Raw genomic sequence first — 12,188 nt, 5'->3', positions numbered from 1 at the left:
GGAGGTAGTCATATACGCTAGGGGACAACATGGTAAGGAACGCAGATGAACAGATTACAAATATAAGCTCAAGATAAAAATGCCAATGAGTTCAAAGGACACGGGAGAAGGCAAAAGTCCTTTGCTCCCATTCCAACTTTGCAGAGATAACATTCTGTATGTGTACACATCTCTAGCGTGTATGTGTGTGTTTCTTTTTGCACGAGTGGGATCACACCACATCTACTATTTCAACTTACTTTACCGAGCCATTTGTTTTGAACCTCTCTCCCCGTTAATATATAAAAATCAGCCTAAAAACGTGTAATGGCTGCTTATTCCATTATAGGGAGGAACAAAATACCCTTTAACTGTGATATTTTTGCTTGCTTCCAATATTTGGCTATTTCAAATCCAGCGATTTGTCTTTGCCAGTGGGATATGCCTGCGGCAGGATTTCTGGGTTAGGGTCCACTCCAGGCACATTCCTACCAACAGTTCAAATGGCACTTACGGAGTACCTACCATGTGTACAAAAGAGGTAAAATAAAACAGGTCTTATTTTAATGACACTGAAAGTAAGCTGATCCTGAGCTCCTGACCCCAGTGAGGAGGAGCCCATTTATTGAGGGATGAGTTAAGGGCATTTCTACTCTTTCTATATCTTTTTCTATTGTATGCATATATCTATTTTATGATAAATATTAAGTGTGCATTCTAACACGTGAGGTGTAAAACATTACTGCACAACAGGTCATTACATGGCATATTTACCCCCATCTAGTATACATCATAAATTCTTTTCACTATCTTCAGCACAACCCAGCATGTGATTAAATTATGTGCATAAAAAAAAAAATCACCCTGCGCTTTTTTAGCATTCTCTCCCCGGGGTTGCCAGGATTGCCTGTGGAGGAGAACCAAATAAGTCTCTAGCCTCAAACCCACCCCCACCCGTCATACCAGCCCCAGCATGAAGGAGCATTAACATCAGGCAATAGCTCAGCGCGCTGCTTTCCCGGCAGGAAAACCAGTGAGTAGGAAGCAGGGCTCCCCGCTTGGGCTCTGATTTCCTGAAAAGCCGAATTCTCACCGCTCTTCCCACCCAGACCCTTTCTCTGTCCCCACCCTTTTATCAAAAGTGAAAGTCACTGCCACAGCACACAAGCCTGGGCTTCAAAGATCCGTGTTACTCACTGGTTCCCAGAAAAGCACTTGTCTGGGACACGGGTTAAGGAGCAGCCAAGAAGAGGTCATTGATCTCTGTCTCCAGGGCTCAGTGGCTTTGGCACCAGGAGGGGCCAAAGCTTTCCAGATGTTCCACGTAACGGCTGGACCGGCGCCAGGAGGGCCCTGCAGACCTACAAAGGGACGCCTGTTCCCCAAGCACGCACGGTTCGAAATCACAGGCCCTCTGAGGAGAGCGCCCTCCAAAGCGGGCGGGGCCTTCATGGAGCGCTCTGAGGTGTCCTCACTCCTCGTCCTGGGCAATCACCCAGCCCCGGGGCTCCACCACTTCCACGACACCCCTCCCCCAGCATTCACAGGCACACACATTTCCCCCAAACTACCAGCTCTGGTTTCTATAGCAACAAAGCAAAAGCCAACAGGGTTTGAGAAAGCAGCAAACTTGACGGCAACCCTGCAGAAGGGCAGAGGAAAAAGCCTGGGAAACTCTGGTCTTACCCTAGCAATCTGCCCTCAGAGGAGTGCCAGCCCGCCAGGGGCCCGAGCTGCAAATCTAAAAACTGAGCTCTCTGCTCCCAAGGGGGCAATTCCCTTCCTCCGGCCCCACCTTCCCTCCCTGGAAAGAAGGCGGCCACAGAATACACTGAACAATGCCCTCCACGAGTTGGAAAGTTATCCGAACGGGGGGCGAGTCCTAAACACGGCGTTTGGACGATCGCACGGCGATGGATACCAGGACTGCTACGAATACCACTGGCTCAAACAAACTGCACAAACATTTTTGAGCGCCTACTGTGTGCCAGGCACCAATCCGGGTTGCCAGGAATGCAATGATACCCTGACAAGACTAAAGACTTGCCCTCTGCAGCTTATGCGCTAGAAAGGCAAATATGTAAGTGAACAAAACGTCAATAATAATTTCAGAAGGCACCCAGTGCAACAACAACAACAACAAAAAGCAAGGCAACAACAGAAAAGATGTCCAGGGAAGATGTAATGGCATAGAAATGAAGGCAGTGTGATAATGTAGAAAAAAGTACACTTCCCATGTATGTGTATGGCGCTTTACTTTCAAGTGGGTTTTCATGCACAAAGAGCCCTCCCATGATCGCTCACGGTCAGGGAGTAGGGTGGGAATGCATCAATTCGCTCCCTTGATTGAGCAGAAACAGAAGCCAGCCCAAGCATGTGAAATGACGTGTTCAGGATCCACACCCTTCACTCCTGGGATCTCTATTTATCAGATGGCCATGGAGAGAATGTAAATATCAGCCTTGTATAAACATTAGGGGAAGATATTTGCAAAAAAAAAGTAACTGCCACTGAAGCTAGAAGACCTAGAAGAAAGCTATGTAAACGTATAAAAAACTATAAAAAGTAATGAACGGCTATCTTCCAGGAGTGATCAGAAACCTGTAGATACATGAAAAGATTCTCAGTATCAGCAGTAATCAGAGACATACAAATTAAAACTCCAGTGATGCATCACCCACCATATGAGCAGAGATGTAGAAGTCTGATAATACCAACTATTTATGAAGACATAAAGCGATTGGAAACTGTCATGATACTCTGGAAAATGATTTATCATTATCTAGTAAAGTTGAACATACACAAAAATACTAAACCATCATTTCCACACCTAAATAACCTAAAGAAACTATAGAAGCAAGGATGCCCAGAGCACAGTATTGTCCCTGATAGCAAAAACTTAAAAACAACCCAGGTATCCTGAATAGAACAGATAAGTGAATTTTAATATATTAATATAATGGAATAAAAATGAATGAACTATAGCCACCCACATCAATATGGAATGAATCTCAAATGTATAACTTAACTGTATGTACCGCAAAAGGATTTATATAGGATGATTTCACTTGAATAATAAACCTTTAAAAGTTGGTAAAAACAAAACAACGTATTATTTAAGAAAACATACATACAGGTGGTCAAATCATAAAGAAATGCGAGAAAACAACACACAATTCGGGACCGTAGCTACCTTTGGGGATAAAGGATGAAGATAAGATCAGCAAAGGGTGGGAGGGGGCTACAAAGACATGAGAAATGTTCTTTTTCTCTATCTGGGCATAGGTACCTATGATCCATGATACATAATATGATATAATTTCTGAATGAAAAAAGCGGGAAGAGAGTAGGGGAGGGGAGAGTAAGGCTGATTTAAATTAATCTCAAAAGACAGACTGATTTAAGGGCAACAGATCACAAGAGGGTCTTTTTCTCCTCGAGTCAGACTGAGAAATGATCATTTCTCATTTTCGCAGGCCAGGAAGCCTGGTGAGGGCCCCGTGCAGTGTGGGAAGGGAATGCTAACTCGAAGTACCCTGGTATGGTTTCTGTTTTAAAAAATTAAAAATAAAAACAAGCTGGGTCCTTCTGCAGTCCAAGCTAGGTGTTTCTAGCTGGCCTTGGCAGTGTGGTGGCTACAAAGGCCATAATTACAGCCAGGGAGAGGTCGACTGGCTAGACGGACATCTGTAATTACGCAGGTGCAGTCTGCCTTGTAGGCTCCAGCTGCTTGGCCGACAACCCCGCTGACCCCAAACCTACCTATGACACGCGGTTCTTGGCTCCCAACCATGTCGTGTTCCAACAACACACATGGACGCTGGGCCGTCGGCTGGCGACAGATATTTCACAGTGGTGGCCCTGCCTGTCAAGCCGCTGTGCCACCTTCACGCCTTCGCCATACCCACCTCGACAGTCATCACTCGTTAATTCACTGGACAAATACTTCCTAAGTGTGCCTGCCCCCGGCGCTGTGTGAAGCCAGGAAGGTAGAGCAGGGACAGAAACGGACATGGTCTCTGCCTCCACAGAACTTAGAGTCTAAAGAAAGTGATTTGCAATTATTTTAATATTTTATTGCTTCCTGCCTTTTGTTGTTGTTAAATAAAAATAATAAGAAGAAAGAAATGAGAATATCAGCCCTTGTGATAAGATACATCTTTTCTACTGCGGAGAATAGATTCTAATATAGCAAATCAGCAAAGGGTCCTGAGGGGGCTGCAAAGGCCCCTAGTTGGCCTCAGCTGGGCCCTCCCAGCCTGTAAACAGGTTGACAGGCTGCCCAAATGACCAAGTGGAGAAGGATGCTGGAAATATGACCAAAGACAGTCTCTAAACAAGACACCATGAGGGCATTTTACAATATATTTTTGTTCTCTGACATATCTAGGAAAATGCTGCTCTGGCCCATGGCAAAAAAAAAAAAAAATTACTGCCTATGCTTTCTTCTAAGAGTTTTATGGTTTTAGGTCTCAACATTTCGGTCTTTAATCCATTTGGAGTTTATTTTTGTGTATGGTGTAAGAAAGTGATCCAGTTTCATTCTTCTGCATGGGGCTGTCCGGTTTTCTCAATATCATTTAGTGAAAAGACTCTTTTCCCCACTATCTTCGTCATAGATTAGTTGACCATAAAAACGTTAGTTTATTTATGGGCTCTCTACTCTGTTCCAATGATCTACGTGTCTGTTTTTGTGCCAGTACCATGTTGTTTTGGTGACGACAGCTTTGTAGCGTATCTTGAAATCTGGGACTGTGACGCTTCCAACTTTGTTGTTCTTTCTCAAGGCTGCTTTGCCTACTCAGGGTCTCCTATGACTCCATAGGAATTTTAGGATTATTTGTTTCAGTTCTGTGAAAAATGCTGTTGGCATCTGATAGGGCACCTGAATCTGCAGACTGCTTTGGGTAGTGTGGACATTTTTAAAAAAATTTTAATGCTTATTTATTTTTGAGAGAGAGAGAAAGAGCATAAGCCAGGGAGGGGCAGAGCGGGAGGGATACAGAGAATCCAAAGCAGGCCCCAAGACTCTGAGCTATCAGCACACAGCTCGATGCAGGGCTCGAACTCATGAACCACAGGATCGTGACCTGGGCTGAAGTCAGACTCTCAACCAACTGAGACACCCAGGTGCCCCGGGTAGTGTGTGGACATTTTAACCATATTAAGTCTTCCAATCCATGAGCATGGAATATCTTTCCATTTGTTTGTGTCGTGTTCAATTTCTCTCATCAGCGTTTACAGTCTTCAGAGTACAGATCTTTCGTTCCCTTGGTTACGCTTATTCCCAGGTATTTTCTTCTTTTTGGTGCAACTGTAAATATTTTAGTTCTCTGGAATGTAATCTCCCATTGCAACATTAACTCAGTTATTCAACTTTCACTCTTTTGACCTTCAGACACCTTTTTAGAAGCATGTACAAACTTAGGGACCTACCTACAAACCTAGCTGTTGGTCCTCTGTGCATGAGGAAAATCAAGAAATGCTCAGGATTTCATTTTTCTATAAGGATTGGTCTTTCTTTCTCCCTCTCTCTCTTCCTTTCTTTCCTTCCTTTTTTTTTTAATTTTTTTTAAGAAAGGAAGTTAGATATTCAATGAGCATCAAGAGCTTAAACCAGCAAGCACATGAAAGCTCTGAAGGGAAAATTTCAAGCATTTGACAAAAGGTAGGTCAATGTTAAGTGGAGATGGGTCAGCTGCCTTCCTGGTGCCCCACCTCATACAGGAAATAAATTCTTAATTGTAATGTTTATGCCAAGACATCACCCACCATAGTGAGAAGCTATCTATTCAAAATCAAACCGTTTCTCAGGGCAAGAAGCTAAGTAAACTCTTCTTAAAGAAACTTCCATTCCAAGGTCCACATTTTAACACTTTCATTTTTGCCTAGATTTTCAAGAAATATAACTATTCTGTAAATAGATGCTGAAATCCAACTTATTTCATTTCCCTATTATCCCATACACTCTCTTTCTCGTTGTTTTTACAATGTGGACCTTGGATTTTTTTTTTTTTTTTTAGTAAAATAAAGCTGTCTTATTATTCTCCATTTGTATATACTTAAGGAAATTATGTTACAAGCATTCAGATCTCACAAAAGACCACTAGAAGATTTTTTTTTCCTATAATATTTTAAAATCCTCATTCAGTCTCTGAATACCTCCAGGGATGGAAAGCTCCCTAAGTAACTGGTCAAATGGGTTTAAATGCTGGAGAACTCTGTCTACTAGAGGCATTTTCTACACACTAAACCAAGCTTAAAGCTGCCTCCCTGTAGCCTCCCTGTAATACCTCCCTGTATTAGAGGGCCCCTAATAAGTACGAGGCACAAAAAGCTTAAACATGCAGGCCCCTGCTAGCCCTAGAACTGCCCCTAAGGGGTCACGAGATAGACTCTCCCTCTTTACTGAGCCACATTTTAAGTTCCTCAGACTCCCACCAAGTCTCACCCACTGCTAAGGATCCTGTACTTGGGCCAGGCATAACTGAGTCTGCCTTCCCGGTGGTAAGTAGGGTAAGTAGGTAAAGAGGGCTTATGAAACCTTCTCATTGAGTCACACCTATATTCAGGAAATCTCCGATCTGACCTTCTGGAATCCTGAACGTTCCCTGAATCATAGCATCTCAACACTGTCGAGGCAATCCAGTCGAGGGCCAGAAATGCTCCATGATTTGTTCACGTTCAGTTGGCTGCTTGGTAGCAGGTCCAGGACAGAATCCAAGCTTCGGACGTCAATAAAGGGGCTACTCCCTTTACACTTCACCGTAAAGCTGCTTACTGCTGAATTCACTGTAACTAATCGGGGGGCCCTGTGCCCAGCCCTAGCCTGGCCCAGCAATAATCAGGGCTCCCATGGACTTAGTCAATGTCTCTATGGTACCCAGTACCACACTGGGTTTCAGTGGTTTGGTTCCTGGCTGGGCGGAGAGGCCCCAAGTGCAGAGATGGCCCCTGCTTCTCACCTAGCTTTGTGCAGTCCGAATGGTAGGATGGTCCCCCAGCTCAGCGGTGCCACATCATGAGGCCACCCAGGAGCCTCATGTGCCCCGGGCCAGCTCTTAGCTCCGGGCCCCTCTGACAGAACCCCGTGTCCTCAGATGGCTTGTGACTTACTGGGGTGGGAGGGCACAGCCAGGACTTTCATTATGAATACAATATAAATATATGAGTACGTGGTTGTACAGAAAGACACAGAGGAGTGTGGGAGCAAACACAGTGTTGTGAACCAGCAGGTGGGGGTGGGCGGGCTGATGTGGGAAGGCCCCCAGGAGGAGGCAAACCTGAAATCAAATTCTGAGAGAATGGGGAAGTAGTTGAATAAACAGGGAGGGGACAGGGTATTATAATTGGGGACATGGTGTGTGTGGAGGCTCTGAGGAGGCCTCAGAGGGCCCCTAATAAGTACGAGGCACAAAAAGCTTAAACATGCAGGCCCACGCTCACCCGCGAGGTCCCCGGTGACTGTACGCTGGAATATGAAATAACTGGCTATCCAAAGCAGAGTCAGCCCAAACACCCTGTTTATCTCAATAGTTTCCTTCTAAAGTGACACTTTCTCCTGTTATTTCATTTAGCCACGCACTCATTTATTCAACAAATAAAAATTACGCCCCTCCTGTGTACCCAACATCTAATCCAGAACTCCCTCTGTGTTTTCCCCATCCATCAAAGGTAGGTGCAACCTGCCTACCTCATCAGAGGAACGCATAAAGGTAAGTTCTAGCAAGGCCCCTGGGTAAGCTGTTTGCATCAAAGCCCCAGAAACCGGGAGAAAATTAGCACAGTGGGATCATATTCAAGCACCACTCAATACTTGCGGGTATTTATAGAAAAGCAAACACAGAAACAAAAACTCCAATATCCTGACTGCTTTTTGTTTTCCTCATGCTCCTCGCTGAAGGACAGTGACGCCCTCCATCCCGACCTTCTGCAGACAACGAAAGCCGGGACTGGAAACCCAAGGCCAGGGAATTGTCCACCTTCCCTAAGAACACCGAGTGCCTTCTCAGCCCCTTTCCCAGAAGGAAGGAGAAGGGGGATGGAAAAGGATGGAAAGGTATTGACTTTGACACGGGACAGACTCCCCTCCTAATTACCAGTGAAATAGAAACGGGTGACTTCTCAGCATGCTGCAAGGTCACCGTCACAGCTCTTGTAGTGTCTTGCTTCTCAGAGTGTGGTCCTGAGGATCCGTGGCTCGGACACCACCCCAGGAGAGCTGCCGAGAAGTGAAGCATCTCAGGCCCCACCGGAGGCCCACTGAGTCAGGATCCGCATTTCCCCAGGATCCCTGGTGATTCACACTCGTAAACTCTCGAAGCCTAATTTTGCTCATACGTAAACTAGGATCCAAGTTACCTGACAGACCCACGGAGGCTTAAATAAAATGATCTCTATGGATCTGGCTTAAAATTGTGTACTCTCCACTTGCCCCCTTTCAGGTGCCTGGCTGTGTGTAAATTCTTGGTTTTGGTTCAAACTACGGAGGGAGCAGGTGCCCGGGAGGAGGCCCCCGAGGCCCAAGGAGAGCCCGTGACTTCTGGCTGACATGCCCTGGCCTGGGAGCACCTGGAGGGCAGGGCCTCAGTCTTTCTCGTCTTTGCTTCTCCAGCTCTCAGAGTGGCATACGGCCCGCAACAGGCTCTCACATTATATTTGTTCAATCAACTGGTAAAGCGAGTAATTAACTAAGTGTGCAGCAGGAATTACAATGCAGGTGTCAGTGACATCCTGGTCCCAATACCACCTAGACACACCTGGAAGGGAATTTAACGTCCCCTGACAACTCCAGGAGAACTTGCACCTGGCAAATGGTAGCGGTCGCGGGTTCCTGCTGCAGAGAACATCTCTGTTTGAAATAAACGTGACCGCTATTTTCAATGCCAGGAAACAGGCAAACTTGAGGGTCCGGAGAGGGGGGAGTAACTCACCCACTGGAAGCCAGCTGGCCCTTCCTGGCTGGACAGGAGGTACCCCAGCTGGTGAAGCCACTTGGTCTGTGGACATGACCAAGCTTGGGACCTGTACCAGCTGCCGCTAAATGCTGGAGGGTGCTGTCTGGTGCTAGGGAAGACGCCACCATGGGCTCGTGCTTCCAGAGAGGGGCGGGCCTTTCAGCAGCCGCAGGGTTAAGCACCCAGAGGCAAGGGGCTCCGTGGAGTGAACGTCTGCACACATCACTGGCTCATCACCCGCTCTGGCCCACCTGCTTCTCCACATTAGGGCACTCGGTCCTTGGTGACAGTCACAGTCCCGGGGAACCCTACATACCTATGCATCAGCATATCCCTTTACAACTCAGAGGTGTCTGTGGAGTAATGCAGAGCATTAAGAAGGGCATTATCCTTAGAGTCCCTGTCCTAAACATGTCATTCTGTGGATATGACGAGTCATTCCTCTCTGCAGGGTCTTCTGGAACATGCCATGTTCCAGCCTCTGGCCACGGACAAGTTGCTGTGTCTCAGTGTATGGCAATGGCTGTATTTCCACCTATTTTTTTTTTTTTTAAAACTTCTACGTCATTGTTTTAATAGCTAAGACACATACATGGGAAAGAAAAACAAGATTACAGGTATTGACAGGAAAGTTTCCCTTTTTCTAAATTCACCCTTTCCCCTCCCCAGAGNACAAGCACAGGCACTAAAATGTGAGGCCCATAATGCTTTGTACTGTTTATAGAGTTCATTCACTTCTGTGCCCCTAGCGCTCACAAGAGTAAGTGGTACAGTTGCTCCATAGCTATATGTTGAATGAATGAATGTGTACATCAGATATATTCTGCCTGCAGAGTTCAAGTTTGGGTAGATCAGGTCTTTATCTACCTTTATTTTATCTTCTGATTAGACAGCGGTTCTGTATCTTCAACCAAGGGAAACTTGCCTTCCAGTTCCGCCAAGAAGAGCTGATGAGAGGCTGTGGACATGTTGGTGGCCGTCACTGCCTGCCTGCCTGCTCCAGGGAGAGCCCTCAAGTTGAAAGGAGTCCCCTCGGTGGTCCCACTGCATCCTGTTCTTCCAGCAGCTACGCAACAACTAAAACATACTCTGCCTCCTGGTCTACCGCCCGCCTTCTTCTGCAGGAGTACAGATACCGAGAGCAGGGGTCACGTTCATTAGCTCGACTCCCAGGGCCTCCCGTATCCTAAATAAACAAATACATGATGTTTCTAATCAGTGAAGGAAATGGAGGATGAAGGGGAGACAGAATAGGTGATTCAGAGACATTCATTCTCATCAGTGTGTGTGTGTGTGGACAAACGTACAGACTAGACAGCGCCCCCCCGTCCCAGCTCACACCAAACGTCTGCAACAGAGGATGAAGACAAAAGCCCCTGTGTTAGCAACTAGAGTAAGATGGTGAAGCACTTGATTGTGAAAATGTGAATGTTTCAACCAAGCGAGGTAATAAGGAAAATCAATAACACTGTCAGCACTGGCCAATTTCAACGGGATAAAAGAATAAAGTAGTTGATCCTGAAAGACAACTCTCTAAATTAGGTTAGATGAATGGAAAGACTCTCCCGTTTTAAGCCAAATCATGAGGACATAAACAACAGTCAATGATTGAATTATAGGCCGCTCTGACCCAGTGTGATCTAAGCTGCAAACACGAATTTCCCAAAACAATCTTCTTTACACGGCACAGAAATGATGCATGGCAGGACAACAGAGACATAATGGGAGCCCATGCCAGGAAACACGGGCTCACTTCTTGACTAAGGATCTATTATAAATCCACCCTTTCTAGAAGCTGCTTTCTTCAACAGGACTATTCCTTCTTCAATTACTTCATTAGCGAAATAGACACAAAAGTCAATAGAAAATAGTCATCTATGCTCCATAATGGCACAGGGGAAGGAGGCTTTGGTAGTGATACGAAAGAGCCCTGCTCTTTAAACACTCAGGATTCAATTCTGTTTTTCATCTGCTAATGGGTGGCATTTGGTGTTGTTAACCGTGGATGACTCATGTCAGAGGAAGTGCTTTGCATCGAGAGCCTATTTGGAAGGAAATGAGGGTTTCTTGGTTTATTTCTCGTCAGGCATTTTAGCATTGTCTCTTCGGGACATTATAAGCCCCTTGGTGGGGGTACGGAGCTCAGTGCTTTCTCGCCTTGGTTCACTGCTGCCTGCCCCCGCCTCCCGTGTCTCATCTGGTGCATATGGAACCATTCCTCATTTCTAGGAACAGGCATTTATTCCATCAGGACAGGGCCCCAAACCTGGAGACTAAGGGCTCCGCTCCCTGTGTATCAGTGGCAAGTAGTTACGCTGGGGGGTGGAGATGTGGCAGACACACTGCAACGCCGATGTTTTTGAACATCTGGATTTTATTTTCACTCTTATCAAGCACTGAGGCGGCCTCTGTGCTCCCCATGCTACTACAGAATCCTCCATGTCCACGCACGTCTGGAGAGTCTGTGGGGTGAGCCGGACCAGATCTCGCCGCCTGAGGCACCTCGCAGGAGGGAGACCTCTCAGCATCCTGGAGCCGGAGCCTGACTCCGAAATCCCGTGTTTGGGAAAGTGAGAGCTCTCTTTAGCTTCTCAAGCAATGCTTCTCGTTAGAGACTGCGCAGAACTTGCAAAGAGAAATAGGGAGTGTCAGGGCGTGCTGGGGGGACGCAAGCTAGATCGCTGAGCTGGCAAGGAGGAGGGTGGTGGAGGTGGTGAAGCCCTTACCATAGGACTCCACGTGGTTGCTGAGGGAGAAAAGAGAGAGGGGGCAGAAAAGACACAAAGGAATGCCTATACCTGGACGTGATCTTCTAATCCCCTAAGCCCCACGCTTGTAATAAAATGTGCTCTACCCAACATCCCAGACTTGACCAAACTTGATCTGGAACATTCCTCCACCTTGGGATCCAAGGTGTGAGAGGCCTCAACTATGAAGACACGTCTAGAAAGGACTGCCTTCAACCTTCAAACACAGCTTAATCATCTATGGTGTTTCATTTTCTTGTCTGCACAGCACGAGAATTTCTGTCTACAATACTGGTAACTGTCTTTGTTATGAAGCTCTTAGAGAAAACAATTTGTATCGATTTAATTTATCGTGTCTATCCAGCCTTACCTAAAAATGACAGCCACAAAGCTGTCTTTGATTGCGATGACACGATCCCCCTATGCTCAGAATGCCTCCCTCCACTTCTTCCCTGTGAATCCGGGCTCTCTACCTTTTCCTTTTCAGCCCAAGCCCTCCCTCTTC

At 46.3% G+C, this 12,188-nt stretch overlaps 1 protein-coding gene across 10 annotated transcripts in view; it reads right to left on the bottom strand.

The window, feature by feature from the left end:
• The window catches only part of PRKCE (protein kinase C epsilon), a 490,916-nt gene that overhangs the window by 294,353 nt on the left and 184,375 nt on the right, over positions 1-12,188 (bottom strand). The gene's annotated exons all lie outside the window — the stretch shown is intronic.

The sequence above is a fragment of the Crocuta crocuta genome, unplaced genomic scaffold (assembly GCF_008692635.1).
Source record: "Crocuta crocuta isolate KB4526 unplaced genomic scaffold, BGI_CrCroc_1.0 scaffold118, whole genome shotgun sequence".
In the NCBI taxonomy this organism is placed as follows: domain Eukaryota; kingdom Metazoa; phylum Chordata; class Mammalia; order Carnivora; family Hyaenidae; genus Crocuta; species Crocuta crocuta.
Note: the sequence above shows the minus strand (reverse complement) of the source record. Positions and strands in the feature narration are given on the sequence as shown.